At 34.8% G+C, this 16,273-nt stretch overlaps 1 long non-coding RNA gene across 1 annotated transcript in view; it reads left to right on the top strand.

The window, feature by feature from the left end:
• The first annotated feature begins 440 nt into the window (after positions 1-440).
• Positions 441-16,273, top strand: part of LOC126944160 (uncharacterized) — a 66,341-nt gene continuing 50,508 nt past the window's right edge. Inside the window, exon 1 of the long non-coding RNA XR_007721964.1 lies at positions 441-495. This is a non-coding gene — a long non-coding RNA (uncharacterized LOC126944160). The remainder of the gene's footprint in view (positions 496-16,273) is intronic.

Raw genomic sequence — 16,273 nt, 5'->3', positions numbered from 1 at the left:
TGACATGGTACCCAGGAGTTCTGAAGGGCATTTCACATTTTCAAGCAATACTCTGTCTGTTAGACAACCTGCAAAGTACACCTCCAAGGTAGTTCACATTTTAAATATTAGATTATATATTTTTATGACATTATGTCTTTATAAGAATGCCACAAAAATAGGAAATGAGGTTGGTGATATAGTTACATTCCAAGGTTTGAAAAATTGTACCTCATTTAATGGGTGCACAAACCCCATTAGTAGTTCATTGTGGTTAGCTAAGAATGAAATTAAAATGTTATATCTTCTTTCAATTCATATGCATTTTTTAAAAAAATGGCCATCAAGTCCTTAGGACAAAAGTACAGTACTTATTAGGTTATTTGAGCCTAACTCTGCAGTAATCTGCATTTTTATGTCTTTCTTTTGGCATAGGGGCACCATGAGATTTCTGACAAAGGGCATTAAAACTGAGAAAGTTTGGGAACCTCTGAAAGCCACTCTGAGTTTCCTGAGGTAGGTGACTGTAAGTTCAAACTCAGGGCCCCAAGTGTCAAGTTATATTAATAGAGAATTAACTGTTTTTTGTTTGTTTTACTTTTTATGTATTTACCTTTTTTGAGACTTACACATAAGCCCACAAGTCTTCATGAGTGGCGACCAAAGGGCATATGTCACAACAGAGCAAACCTTGGTCAGTAGTAAGTGGCAGGTGGGATGGGGACATGTAGGTCGATTCCTGCTCATTTATCTCTTTTCTGGATCACTTTTTTTTTTTTTGTAGTCCTTTGAGATAAAGTTCTGCAGATCACATAAGCACATGCAGTAATAGAATGGCTGTGTCTTCTTTAAGCTCTCAGCTTCCTAGCTTTCCTTGACTCGGTTCTCATTCTCATCATCATTACTGTCCTGGTTTTTAATTTTATCAATACAATGTCAGAACTGTAAAATTTTCTCCAGTTCCAATTTCTAAATAAGCCAGACTAACACGGTACCATCATCTACCTCAACCAACAAAAGCATTAATTGATAGTTACGTAAATTAATCCATAGCCATTTGACTATAGGTCCTCAAAAATATATAGATTAAAAAAAGGAGTTTGAATATTGAAAAACGAAATATCATTTCCTGGAATCTTTCCTAAAATGTCCACACATGAGCACACTGACAAATTTTAGTAGTATTAAGCTATGTTCTTAGATATTTCCATTTTATTTTCCTGAAAATCTTGGCAATATAGTCACTATTTGGCTATTTGGTTTAAAATTAGTCAGTTATCAAAATAATCAAGTAAATCAAAGTTAGAGTTATTTTGCCTATCTGATGTTACAAATGAGTCATATTTTAGTCTTGTCAGTATCAGAAATGTCCAATAGAATCAAAGCAGGAAAGCACCTAGCCTTTGTTATGTGTCCAGTTCGGATACCAATGGAAGCACTACAAGTATGTTATTACATTTGATATTCCCGTGTCACTTATGAAATAGGTACTGCTACTCCTGTTTTATAGAGGACTGCACTGATATCAGAGTTGGTAAGTTGCATGATCTCTCAACTAAAAAATGAGCAATTTGGTTTTATAGCTGGGTTCATCTATTTCAAAACAGGTTAAAAAATTAGCACTTTGGGGGGTTATCAAAAAGTTACACACTTTAAATTGCTAATAATCTGCTTACACAATGGTTTCTAATAGTGAACTTCAAATGATAAATTAGCTCATTCATTAAATGGGGGTTTGTTCTGCCACAGAGGGCAAAAAAGATACAGATGCCTCTCCTTATTCATTGCTCCCACAACGTTTCTTCACACTGAGCATCCCCACTGACTTCTGAGACACTGAACACTGAAAGCAGTAAAAGGACATGATCAGATCTTGCTTTGCCCCCTGTTGGGCTCATCTGAACTCCCTTGAAACTCCTGGGGATTCAATATGAGCTCAGAGTTCAGTTCAACTTCGCTAAGAGAAAGAATAGGCTAAGAATTTGGATCCCATAAAGGGTTCTTTCCCTATGTCTTCCCATTAGTGTTCATTTACTTAAAAGTTTGAAGTCAATATTTTTGAGTTTGAATCTTCAATCATCAGTCAATCTCTCTTTTCTTTTCTTTAATCTAAACACCCGTCTGAACTGACGTGCTGTTGCAATAGCATCTATCCCCAATTCTTTCAGAAATCTATTTGGTTAATAATTCTGATTCAAAAGTCATACTGTTAACAACTACTGATATTTTCCTTTTCACATCTCAGCTTTCAGAAGTATTTAAATAAAATGCTTTGGTTTCCCAAATGACAATAAAAATTCCCTTTACAAATATCAACTGAATTTTCAGAATTTTGTCAGCTGACCTATTGTGATGTATATCATCAAAGTCATTAACACAGTGTTTGAAGTTCATACTCTTTGGGTTGTCAAAGGTGTCAAAATGGGATTTTTGTAGATAATATTCAATAAACTGACACACATTCCTTTTGATTATCATATAAATCACATTGACCATCCTCTATAAGAGCTATATGCTGTCACTGCTCCTCTCTCATATTATTTTTTTCCTAACTATAAGTCTTCCCTTTTCTGCCTTTGATTTCTGGATATGATGACACCAAGACAAAACAGATTAGTTTATTCTCGTGATTAGCACATTGATAAATAGTAGCTATCACAAGTTTCATGAATGAATTAGCTGCTCTATGTATGCACATATGTCTTGATGATTATCATGTCTACTGTTATTCCTTTCTTTCACTTATTTTCTCCTCAAACATAGACGTTGTGCAGGAAGGAACCAGCAAGGAGGATGAATGTATTTTTTAATAGCAAAACAGCCTAATAGGAAAACAGCATGAATTTAAACCAAATTGAAAACTTACCCTTACCACCTCTACCTTGCAGAATTTCATTAACAAAAATTATCTACAGGACTTAAAAGAGAAGTGATATTACTGAAACTAACACTACATGTTTTAGGCTCTTCAAAACATATGTCTGCTGAGATGTGGTCAACCTGATTGTCAGGCCATTGAGGAAGTAAAGGAATAACAAGGAAAGAAAACACAGAGTGTGGGATCATGGAGACCTTGGAATTTATCCCTTGTGGTATTCTTCCAAGGATTCCAGAGTCCCTAGTGACCTCAGGAGTATGTGCAGTTTTCTCTAACACTGAAAACATTAAGAATAAACAGAAGTTTAAGCAAATTCACAAGAAAAAAAAAAAACATTAAAAAGTGAGCAAAGGATATGAACACTTCTCAAAAAAAAGACATACATGCGGCCAAAAAACATACAAAAATAGCTCAACATCACTGATGATCGGAGAATGCAAATCAAAACCACAATGAGATACCATCTCATTCCAGTCAGAACGGCAATTATTAAAAAGTCAAGAAACAACAGATGCTGGTGATGTTGCGGATGAATAGAAACGCTTTTATACTGTTGGTGGAAATATAAATTAGTTCAACCTTTGTGGAAGATAGTGTGGTGATTCCTCAAAGATTTAAAACCAGAAATACCATTTGACCCAGCAATCCCATCACTGGGTATGTACTCAAAGAAATATAAATCATTCTATTATAAAGATACATGCACGCATATGTTCATTGCAGTGCTATTCCCAATAGCAAAGATGTGGAACCAGCCCAGTCAATCAATAATAGATTGGCTAAAGAAAATGTGGTACATATACACAACGGTATGCTCTGCAGCCATAAAAAGGAATGAGATCATATCCTTTGAAGGGACATAGATAAAGCTGGAATACATTATCCTCAACATACTAATGCAGGAACAGCAAGCCAATCATTGCATGTTCTCACTTATGAGTGGGGGCTGAACAATGAGAACACATGGACAAACGGAGGGGAACAACTCTTACTGGGGCCTGTCAGGGGTGGGTGGTCGGGGGAGAGCATTAAGGAAAGAGCTGATACATGCTGGGCTTAATACCTCGGTGATGGGTTGATAGGTGCAGCAAACCATCATGACACACGTTTACCTATGTAACAAACCTGCACATCCTGCACATGTACCCCGAAACTTAAAAAAATCCATAAATAAATAAATTTGAAAAAACAGGAATAAATATTTCAGATCATACTACCAGGTTTCAACCTTACCTTTACCACTGTCTAGATCTGTAAAATGAAGTAAGTTACTCTGTTTTTGAAACTCAATTTTTTCACCTAATAGTGAAAATAACAATAACTCAGAGGTTTATTTAGAGTATTAAATGAAAAGATACATTTGAAATTATTAGTCTATTGAAAGCAACATAGTTTGCACTCAGTAAATGTAAGCCTTTTATTATTGTTTTTGTAAATCAGTTTATATTTACATGCCTTTCTATTATTGACTCTTTCTGTTGCTGTGTTTTTCTTCTTTCTGTGACTCCAACAAACAGAATGGTTCAGGGAAAATAAATAAATATTTTTCACTGAATTTCTCATGTTCCCCATAAAGGAGTCCTCGCAGGCAGACTTTGTGTACAAGTCACCTTGTAAGCTTACAATCTGTTTGCCCCACCTTCTGCCTTAGTTACATTATGAAACATGCTCCGCTGAACTGAAGCCATGCTCATAGAGCCACATGGCAGAAAGCATTGTCTCCTGTGTATCAGGTATTGCCTCTGATTATTTCTCTCAGGAGAAAGGACCCAAAATTGGAACTTCACAGATGCCTCCATAACGCAGTCATCAATCCTATTGGATGACAAATATAATTACTGCAGACATTCAACACACTGATTATATTAATGATAAGTTATACAGCCTTCTTCCAGTACTTTTTGTGAAGCCTTACTTAAAACATTTCATCTTAAAAAAAAAAAAAAAAAAAAAGCCAAGATCTATGGGGCATATCCTCAATGGGTTTTGAAGAGGGAGCCCTGGAGGAAACTAATGGTGTAGAAGGAGAAAATGTTACCAAAGATAAAAGTTAGTCTCCCCAAAGGAAACAAACAAACATACAAGCAAAAATGGTCTAGAGCAGAGCCCAAAGTGACCTTTATACAAACAGTCAAGTCAATCTATCAATCAGTGGCTCTCCTGGGACCAGATGAATACCAGGCTAAATATTTGATGACAGACAAAGACTCTGTGTGTGTGTGTGTGTGTGTGTGTGTGTGTGTGTGTGTAGGTGATAAAAATGGGTAAAAGGAAAGTTTTCCTGTCGTGTTATCCCTAAAAAATTACTATAGAGCCCAATTACTTTAGACCCTATATTTGTTGGAGAGTATCTATAAAATCATTTTTTAATATAGAAAAAAAAATCTAGCATCCAGGAACTAAGACAAAGACTGAGCATCACATATTGCAAGTAAAAATGAATATCACCCTATCACATACTTAACTCCAAATTTCCCTTACTTGCCTCAGATTGATTTCATTGTCTTTCTATTTCTGTTCATCAAGAATTTTGTAGTTACAAACATCAGGTAAACATGGAGATAGAAAGATAATCATGCATGATTTCTTAAGTCACCAGTAATGTAAAGAAGGGCAGACTTGTAATGATTCAGAATAATTTGATTGAAGAATATAAATTATACTGTGGAAGCACGGTGCAAGATCTCATGTTTGAGATCAGGTGTATTGGTGATGTGCTTGTTTAGATTTGGTTTTCCCAAGAAAACATATTTTTTCATATAGTCTAACTTGGTATTAGTTAGCTTACATGACTTGGGTTGTTCAAAAATGAGCAGTCTTTCATTTGATTACTATCATGTTAAGGACGGTGTAAGTAACCAAAACAGGTTTTAGTACCTTAGCAATTTTAATACATAGACATTGTAGAAGGGAAAAGTTTCTTTTTTTTTTTCTTGGAATGTTAAATGGAGAAGTATTGAAGCTGGAGCTGACAGTGGCAGTCTGAGTGAAATGCAGACAATTTTTTTTTTTTGGAATAGTAATGTTAGAGGATAAAAAACATATGAAAAGGAGAGAGAGAGAGAGAGAGAGAGAGAGAAAGAAAGGAAGAAAGGAAATTTTTACCAAACCATATCTGATTTTCCCATTGATATAAAGTCAATAATAACTCTATTTGCCTAGAACTCTGAGCTGAGTATCAGAAATTATCAATCACAAGTGTTCTGGCTATTAAAGCATTGACACATTATTATTAACTAAAGTCTAGACTTTCTTGGATATTGTAAGTTTTCTACCAGTGTCTTTTCTATACCAGAATCCAATCCAGACTACCATATTATAATAATTGAGCTTTTAAAGAATACTACAAAATACATTCATACCATACAGGTACAAGATATCATAGTAAAGTAGTATTATTAACACCGCCCATATCCAAAATCTCAGGTTCCTTTCATCACAGAAATATGAGATTTCAGTGCCAAATTATTTGATGCTTGTCAAAGTTTGAGCATAGACATACAATTTTAAAATGTCACATAATTAATTCAATGTCTATTTATTAGTAATTTGTTAGTATTATCAATTGAAATCTGTTCCCATTGGAAATACTTTCTTGAACAGTCAACATCACATTATCAAGTATGAGAAAGTGTGAGAAACCACTTTGGCAAACTTTCTCCTATTCATGATAGAACCCCATAACTCAGATCTTAACAAGAATGGATTTAAATTTGCAGTCATTAAGGCATGTCTTCACTTTGTATGAGGGTTTTAATTTCATATTTGTCATTTAGGAAAACTGATTTGCATTTTAATGGGAAAATCACTAGGCAAACTTTTGGAACATTTCACCTAGAGGTTGACAGGAAAGTCAAAATAAGTGAGTTTACAATTTTCAAAATGAATGATTTGGACTCTATAAACTATAATTGTTTAATTTTTTCAAATTAGATACCCTATTGGAAATTAAACCAGATTTTAAATCTCTCTATATGTAAAGAGCATTATAATGCACTCAAAATGTGATAGGTGGTTACTTTTCCAATCAAATAAAGACATATGCTTTATTCATATTTAAAATACACATTTTGTAAGTCTTTTCTATCAGTATTACAAACTATATCAAAAATTGACTTTGTCTCATTTTTATAAATATGCTTTTTAAAATTATTTTTTCTACAAGTCGTGTATGTGTTGTGTTTCACATCAAGAGTTCAAGAGAATTCCTGTGGTGTAAGTATGCATTTATTGAAATGATTTATTTTTCGGTACGAGTGAGAAATATTTGAGCAACAATAAGAAACATAACAAAGGTAGTTTCAAATGAGTCAGATATAAACTATTGACCAATTTTCTAAAGCAATTTTCTAATACCACGTGAAAACATTGGGTTTTAATATTCATTAGGAGAAAATTAATCATCAGTATAAAAGTAGAAATTAAAAATTTCTTTAATTATCTAAAGTAAGATGTTTTGAAAGAACCTCAGGCACTTGGATGCATTATTTATATATTTCTGTTTCCCCTTAGTATCTATATCTTAAGTCAATCATAAAGATTATCTGGAATGATAGATGTGAAGTGCCTAGCATGACTCCTGGCAAGCATTTAATTATAACAGAAATTATGTGTACATGTTTCTCCATTTTGTGAATATCACTTATTAGGTCAACTACATATATTACATCAGGTCCAGGTGATGCAAAGGACACTACTTCATTCTTAATCTTGACACAACAATCTGCACATTTTCCACTTTTTTGCTAGATACTTATTGTTCCAATAATGTTTTATTATAGCATTGCCCCTCTGATACAGCATATAGTTTAGGGACATGTTTTACATTTAGCTGTGTAGTATGTTTAGATGTATTTTAATCTGAAAGTGATTCTCAGGATTACTGCACCATTCATGACAGTGACACTTTGAAAAGTACAGGTCAATTATCTTACAGACTGTTCCTCAGTTTTGGAGCTGTCTGGTGCTTCTGGGGATGAGATTCAAGTTGTGGATCCCTCTCCATCTTATGGTACAAATGAGCCAGAATCATTTCTCATGTATCACACACATTCAGGAGTAGATGGTATCTGGCTGTCACTCAAAGTGACATTTATCATGATCCTCAAGTCATTGTCAGGCTTCTCCACTGCATACAACTATATTTGCCTTTCGACATAATAAGCAATCTCCAGGGAAACTTTTTGAGATGAGGCCGTACTACCATCATCAACCCTCACTCCCCACGAAAATTACCTGGTACAATTTTAATCATGAGAATTGCACAGTAGCAATTTTCCACCTCCTCTTCTCCCATCACCTTGAAGAGCTGAAATGCCACTGTCAGAATGTGTTCTCTCTTTTTCATTGTTTCCTTTCTTATATGTGATTTATCTATCAATCTTTATATCTATCTGCTTATTGTCAAAGCAAAATCACACATTCCCCTTTTATTTAAGCAGTTAAAATCTGTCATCTTCTTTATCTGTTTTGATGACAAAATTATTCAGATTTGGCTACAGAGGCCCCTTCAAGGCATCTCTTGTGTCTTTTTGTTATGTCCCCATCATTTCTGGATCCGCTGGCATAACTAGATGTCCCAGGCTCATTTTGCACTTTCGGTGTCCTCGGTCTACAATCTGTTATGTCTTGAGGATTTCTGGTTTCTTTTGGTAGTGATTCTTAGAAACCAACTTCTGAAAACTAGATTTGCTCATTACTACTAGAATTAGGGTTGCTTCTAAGCCACTTCAGTGAATAGGAAAAAAAAAATGCAACATAGATAATTTAAACACATACATAATATATACACACATAATCATGATTTTATGTATTTGTAGACACAGATATTTTCTTCTTCAGTAAGAACCACAGCTTTTAACAACAATTCTTTAGCTCATTAGTTCAATTGTACAGTACTTGAAGGAAGTTTCCAAATTCCTATACCCCCCAAATTATAAAAATTAAGCATAGTAAGAAAAGTGAACATTTTTTAAATTCATTTTTAAAGAGGATTTTTTCCTCATTAATTTTTACTTTTTTCCCTCTCTTCTTTTATAAAGAAAAGGCAGCATACAATACATAATTTTGAGCACTTTTCTTTCTCAATTGAACAATGCATTTTAGAAAACACTTTATATTAGTAAATAGACATTCTCATTAGTTTCAAAGCAGCACTGTACTACGTAGTGTACAATACATGGTGTATAGAAATAATTTGTTCAACAAATTTCTTATGTTTGGGCATTTAGGTTATTTTCAATGTGTTGCACTCACATATAATACTGCAGATAATAACTGTACACTGTCCTTTTTTATTTTGTATATTGTATTATATGTATTAAAATGTATTATGCTTTATATTACATAAAAATATATATATATATTAATTTTGTTTTATATTGCTGCAAGTGTATCTTCAGGATAAATTCTTAGACAGTAGATTGCTTGGGCAAAGGACAAATGAACATATAGCTTTGTTAAATGTTGACAAACTCTTCCTATAAGTGTTTTATCATTTTGCAGGTAAGACATGTGGGAGAACAGTGCAGATTCTCATTCTAGACAAGACAGTACATTGTCAAGTTTTTTAGTTTGGCCAAACCAATGGGTGAGATGCAGTATATGAATGTTTTAATTTGCATTTCTCTTATTCTATATGAAGTCTTATCTATTCATATGTTTAATGCTCGTTGTAATATCTTTATCTGAGACTTGTTTGTGTTATTGGCCCACTTTTCTATATGATTTGTGAGCTATTGATTTCTTAATATTTAACCGTTCTTTATATATTAAGGTTATTCTGTCCTTGTCATTCTCTTCATTTTTTCCCAAGTTTTTAAAAATTTCGCCCTCTGCTGCTCTTTCCTTCCCCGCCACCTTCCCCTCCTCCTCTTAGGTCTCTGATTCATTTAGGGTTTTTTCTTGCGCATAATGTGAGGAATCGATTGAATTTAATTATTTTTCTAATTGCTCTCCAGCACTATTTTTAAAAGTTCCACTTTGAGTCAGTGCTTTGAGATATTTAGCTATGCTGGATTTTGTAGACCATTATGTATTCTTCTGGATGGTATTCTGTTTCACAGTTTTGTCTGCTTTTGTGAAAATACTACTTTTTTTAAATTTTATTTTATTTTGAACAAGTTATCCAGCAGATTTTACTATGTGACAGGATCCACCATTAATTATTCTATGCAGATTTTTTTCTAAAAGTTTTTGTGTGCTTATTTCTTCTAAGTGTGGTTTAGTATCAATTTACTACCCTAAAGAAAAAAAAGTATTGATTGTATTTTTAATGGAATCAAAATAAAATCATAAATTAAACCAAATTAGGGAGAGTTAAAATTGTGATGTTTTAAGACATTTCAACCAAGAGCAAGGGGCATATCTTTCCATTGGCTCAAGTCTGCTTTTGTGTATTTCAAGAGTGGTTTATGCTACATACTGCACACGTAGAATATGGAGATATGATATGTGTAATTACCCAATGGACTTATCTTACTCACCACCCAGAAAAGCCAGTGTACTGAGACACTGTTATTGCAATAAAGAAACAGTTTAATAAGTGCAGAGCAGGCTACATGGGAGATTGGAGTTCTATTATTACTTAAGTCAGGCTCCCTGAAAATTCACAGGCTAAGTCTTTCTAAGGGTAGTTTGGTAGGCAAGGCCCTAGAGAATGGGAAGTGTAGAACGGTCTACAAAAGATTGGGTGGCTTGGGGATGAAATCAGAGGGACTCGGAGCTTGTCTTCTTGGGCTGAGTCAGTTCCTGGGTGGAGGCCAGAAGACCAGATGAGCCAGTTAACTGGTCTGAGTGGTACCAGCTGGTCCATCAGAATGCAGGGTCTGAAAATACCTCAAACACCAATGATAGATTTCACAATAATAATGTTATCTACAGGAGCAACTGGGGAGGTTAGGATTCTTGTGGCCTCTGGCTGCTTGACCCCCGAAACATAATTTATAATGTTGTGGTTAATCTGTTTGTTTTTCAAAGGCAGTCTGATCCCCAAGCAAGGAGGGAGTTAGTTTGGGAGAGGGGCTGTTACCATTTTTATTTCAAAGTTAAGCTATAAAGTAACTTCCTCCCATAATTAGCTTGGCCTATGCCCAGGAATGAACAAGGACAGCCTGGAGGTTAGAAACAAGATTGAATCAGTTAGGTCACGTTTCTTTGACTTTCATACTTTTCCTATGTCAGATTTTTCTGTCATGATTTTTGTAAAAGGGGCTTAAATATGTACAAAGTTTTTCTACATCTCTCTCTCAACTACCTCAAATAGGCATTTCCATTACATGTGTCTTTTGTTGTAATGAATAGCACATTGAACTAAGTCTGTGACAGTTCTAGAAAACATTTGATATTGACAAAATATCTACAACCTACCACAAATGTTACCACATCCTTTACATTATTCTAGCCATGATTCTTCCTTTTTGCCATTGGACAAGTCATTTCTAAAATGGAGATGTTATACCAAATAACCTGAGTTCTGTGATGTTAAATGAGAATCCTTCAACACCACAATTCTTGGTAATGTTCTCTTTAGTTCATTATTTACTTAACTTCTCAAATACTTTGGACTAAAAGGCTTACAATATTAGGAAGAGTATTTTTATAATTGTTAAACTATTGCCCATTTTGCTATTGAAATTAGTGGCTAGATTTCAAATGCCTGTTTTCTTTAATTCACTAAGAAGATGGGTGGCATTTTATTTTTTTAATTTATAAAAATGGCCTGTGGGGAAATAGCTAATTATCCTAAAGATCCTTAAAAACTCCCAAAAGGAAATACAGAAAACCCTATTTCAAATGCATCTGTTAGAACAGCTTGAAAGTCTTTTGACAAACTCAAGGTTCATCACAATGGTGGGATTTATTAGGACCCTTTATGGATGTGCGACACAAAGAAAAAGCAGTATTATCCAATGCAGAAACCTGTAGCTGCAAGGGGGGAAAATACCATTTAAATGCAAATCTTCTAATCCAGGAGATTCACTCTCTAAATAGAAGTGAGTCTTCAGGGTGACTCATGAAGTTATATGACCATTCTTATGGGATTACTTATTTTAGGAAATTTAATAATCTGCTTTATTATGTGAGGAAACTACATTTCTACCACTTATCTCCCAGACTTTTCACAGTGACTGTTGCTTATAATATGTGGACTTCCTGCTTATTAAAAGTTTCAGTGGCTCCTTAAGTTATAAATCGGGTACCAAAAAAGCTCCAGTTCTAACTACATTAGTAAATTGTCTATAGTAATTACATAGTGTATATTCTTCAGTCACAATGATTGGAAAAGTGTTGAAGAACAGCATCTCACAAAGACGCATGAGTATGAATATTTGAGATAATAATCTTTCATAAGAACATCTCTGTTACTGGAAAGGGGTCTGAATCCAGACCCCAAGAGAATGCACCCCACTAGGTCTCAGCCTCACTTTATCCAGCCCCTACTCAAGATGGAGTTTTCCGGTTCAAATGCCTTCGACAGTTCCACTGCAAGATATACACCTATGAACTTTTTCCACAGATTACACTGTATATACACTTAAAAATACCCCATTCTATGGCACAGATATCTGTTTGTAAGCTATGTAAGAAAATGTCTTTGAAATCTTAAAGAATCTAAAATTTTTACACTTGACTCTTCTGAAGGAATTTTTCTCTACTCACTGTTTTTCTCAAACAGAGAATAACATGATCTGTATTGTAGAAAGATAACTTTGTTCTAGGAGCAAGTGGAATAAATTATAGAGGGGGAAAAACAATAGTTAGGACACCAATACAATCACTAGGTCATAGATTATGGAGTCTCACCATAGCTGTTGAGATTGGGAAAAATGACTTGAAAAATAAATATGGTGGGATTAAAAGCATTATGCAAATCAGTGTAGACAGAGAGAAATCAGAGACATTTCTTTATAACTTTGAAGACTAGGCAGATAGCAGCAGCATTTGCTAAGTTATATGCTCGTTCATTAAAGCTTTTTATTGAGGACCACATGAAAGGTCTGTAGGAGGGGCAGGGAAGTATGGTATGTAAAGGGTCAGGTTCCTACCTGTGTGGAGTAAACCAGCAGGTTAGCAGCCTATCAGAGTTTGTAGGAGAGCAGAGATGTCTGCACCCCTGTCCAGATGACATTATCATCAATTTACAAATCAGAAGATTTTCTGCCTATTATAATTATCTGAAAATATATTTTAAAATGTATACCAATGTCCTGGACATATTTCTAGTGATTCTAAATATGCCCACATGTAAGTCCTTGGTATTTTTCTTATAAATTCCTCATAGTTTCTAATAAATTTCTAATATTATGAATGAGAATCACTGGTATAAACTATAAACAGTAACTGAAGAGAGTAGATACCTGTTTTATTTACTCTCTTTTGCGATCTTCACCTGCATAATTATTTGTTTAATATTTGTCTCCCTTACTATGACACGTAATAACAGCAACCAGATCTAACTTAGACACAGTTTTTTTGTTTGTTTTTTGAGACGCAGTTTTGCTCTTGTTGCCCAAGCTGGAGTGCAATGGCACGATCTTGGCTCACTGCAACCTCCACCTCCTAGGTTCAAGCGATTCTCCTGCCTCAGCCTCCCAAGTAGCTGGGATTACAGGTGCACGCCACAACACCTGGCTAATTTTTTTTTATATTTTTAGTAGAGGCAGGGTTTCACCATGTTGGTCAGACTGGTCTCAAACTCCTGACCTCAGGTTATCCACCCACCTTGGCCTCCCAAAGTACTGGGATAGACACAGTTTTATTTTTTGGAATCCATTACTGTGAACCGGTTGGGGTAGACTGCTCACTCTCTTTCTCACTCATTCACTCATAATATCTATTGAGCAAGGCTCGTGGATAACTGCTGGGAAGATGATGGAAAGTAAAATGTTACCCCATCCCTCACCTCACAGTTTACACTTCTTTACCTACAGAAAGAATGAAGGAAACAATGAAAGAACGCAGGGAGAAAGAAAGAAACTTGAAGTCAATTATCTATTCCACCAAGGTTATGTTCACTTTTATATCTTATGATTTACTACAGGTAACAAGGGATTTCAAACATTATTTAATAAATGAAAGAAGCATTTGAGGAACCAACAACATGTGTGTGTGTGTGTGTGTGTGTGTGTGTGTGTGTACCCGCAGTTTACTGTAAAATCCACCCATTAGCTCTTTACGTATTTTTTTTTACTTTATGGCTGATCTGACAAGAAGTCTTAATAATCTGATTAAGAGGGTGATGTTAACTAAGATGCATATGTTTAACAGGCAAAATAACTTCTGCTAAGGACACTAATAATCCATGTTTCTCATTGTTTGTTCCCTAGAGGAAGCTGATTATTGTGAAATAGAGCAGAATCCTTTCTGTTTGGAATAGCAAAGTAGGAATGGCTAAATTATCCCTTTCTTAAAAGGTGTAGATGCATATAAGTCATTTTAGAAGGGTAAACCTGCCAACATTTCAAGACTTGTGTTATGTAGAGCATTGGAAAGGATTGGTTCGAGTCAAATTCTATATCTCTAACAACAATGCTTCTTTGGCCAAACTTCAGAATGAACTGTGTGGCATATAGTGTGATGACTACCAAGAGCCTTTTCAGAGCTGGATACGAGGACAATATAAAGTGCATAAAGATTTGGCACATCTTTCAACAGAACAGCAATATAAACGTCTTTGTGTGGATCAGGACCTTAGAAAAAGAATATCTAAATTTAATTGAAAAGTTAAAGAAAATACAGAAAATCAAATTTACAAAAAGTATACTTGAGATCACAGAATCAGCATACTTACAACCTGAGAAAAGCCTTTGAGAGTTTATCCCTACATGTTCAAGGGGTTTTTTTAAAATACATTTTTTCTATCAGCTTTGTTGAATTTGAATTGACATATCATACAATCCACAATTTCGTTTGTCTCACTTAATAATTTTTAGTGAATATAAAGAGTTCTACAATCATCACCATAGTTAAGTTTTAGAACCTTTCAATCAACCCCAGAGATTCCACATGTGTATTTGCAAACAATTTCCGCACCCAGCCCCAATAACCACTAATCTACCTTCTCTCTCTATGGATGTGCCTATTCTGGATATTTTCGATAACGAAATCTTTCAGTGCTTCGTCATTTGAGTGTGGCATCTGTCACTTGGTATAACGAAGTAGGCTCATGTGCAAGTCGTTGTTTTGTTGTTGTCGTTTGCCTCTCTTTTGCCGAATAATATCCAACCACACCAACCCTTTGAATTGAAAGGTGAGGTAACTGAGATTAACAGAGGCAATGTAACTACGTCAAATTCCCACAGCATGTCTGCGGCTCTTATTTTTCCTCTCTGGGTGTGAAACTGTCCTCAGGCACTGGACGCTAGACAAACACCCTGACTTCACCCCAGCTGGCTTTGCTTACCGGGGAGAAACATGTCAATATTAAACATGTTATTTTGTTGTAGTGCAACTGTCACTTTGCTAAGCCAGGAAGCTTGGTACTCCCCATTATGCAGGCTTTTGTTGTAACCTGCCATCCACAGAAAGCCACAGCCCCCTAAACTCGATTTCTTTGGAAGAGTAAGCACATTTACTTTGGTTAATTATTTCAGAATTATTTATATATTTATTTATGTTTCTTCCACATCTAGCCTATAAGCATTTGAATGCCAAGGACCTGGCCAAGGCCTAGGGTTATAACTGACACACAGAGCTGTTTGGCTACAAATACATTTCTACCCAAATTCTTTGCTTTGTAAATAAAGTAACTCGCCAAGTTTAACTCTTCTAAGTCTCACAGTTTGTAAGTAACAGTGATAAGTAAAGATTTCAGATTTTGTTTATTACATTGATACTAGATTATACTTTCTTTGGGCAGCACACAAAAGCTTGGGAAAAAGCTTATTATCATGCTTCCTAAAGTATAATATACTACAAAATTAAAAATGAAGGCAACATGTAGAACAGGAGAAAATATTTGCTAATCATATATCTGATATATCTGATAAGGGGTTAATATACAGAATATATAAAGAACACCTACATCTCAACAATGACAATATTAATCTGATTAAAATGTGGGTAAAGGAGTGAAATAGACATTTCCTTCATGAAGATACACAAATGACGAAAGGACGTATTAAAAAATGTTCGGCATTACTAATCATCAGGAAAATGCAAGATAAAACCACAGTGAAGAATCACTGGACACCCATTAGGATGGTCAACAAAAACAAATGCCAAAAAAATAACAAGTGTTGGCATAAATGTGGGAAAATTGGAATCTTTGTGAGAATGTAAAATTGTGCAGCCATTATGGAAAGTAGCATGGGGTTTCTTGAAAAAATTAAAAATATAATCACCAATGATCCAGTAATCTTATTTCTGTGTGTGTATCTAAAAGGGCTGAAAACAGGATTTTTTTTTTTTTTTTTT

This window comes from Macaca thibetana, chromosome 20 (genome assembly GCF_024542745.1).
Source record: "Macaca thibetana thibetana isolate TM-01 chromosome 20, ASM2454274v1, whole genome shotgun sequence".
NCBI lineage: Eukaryota > Metazoa > Chordata > Mammalia > Primates > Cercopithecidae > Macaca > Macaca thibetana.
The sequence above is the reverse complement of the archived record's forward strand: the minus strand, read 5'-3'. Positions and strand labels throughout refer to the sequence as shown.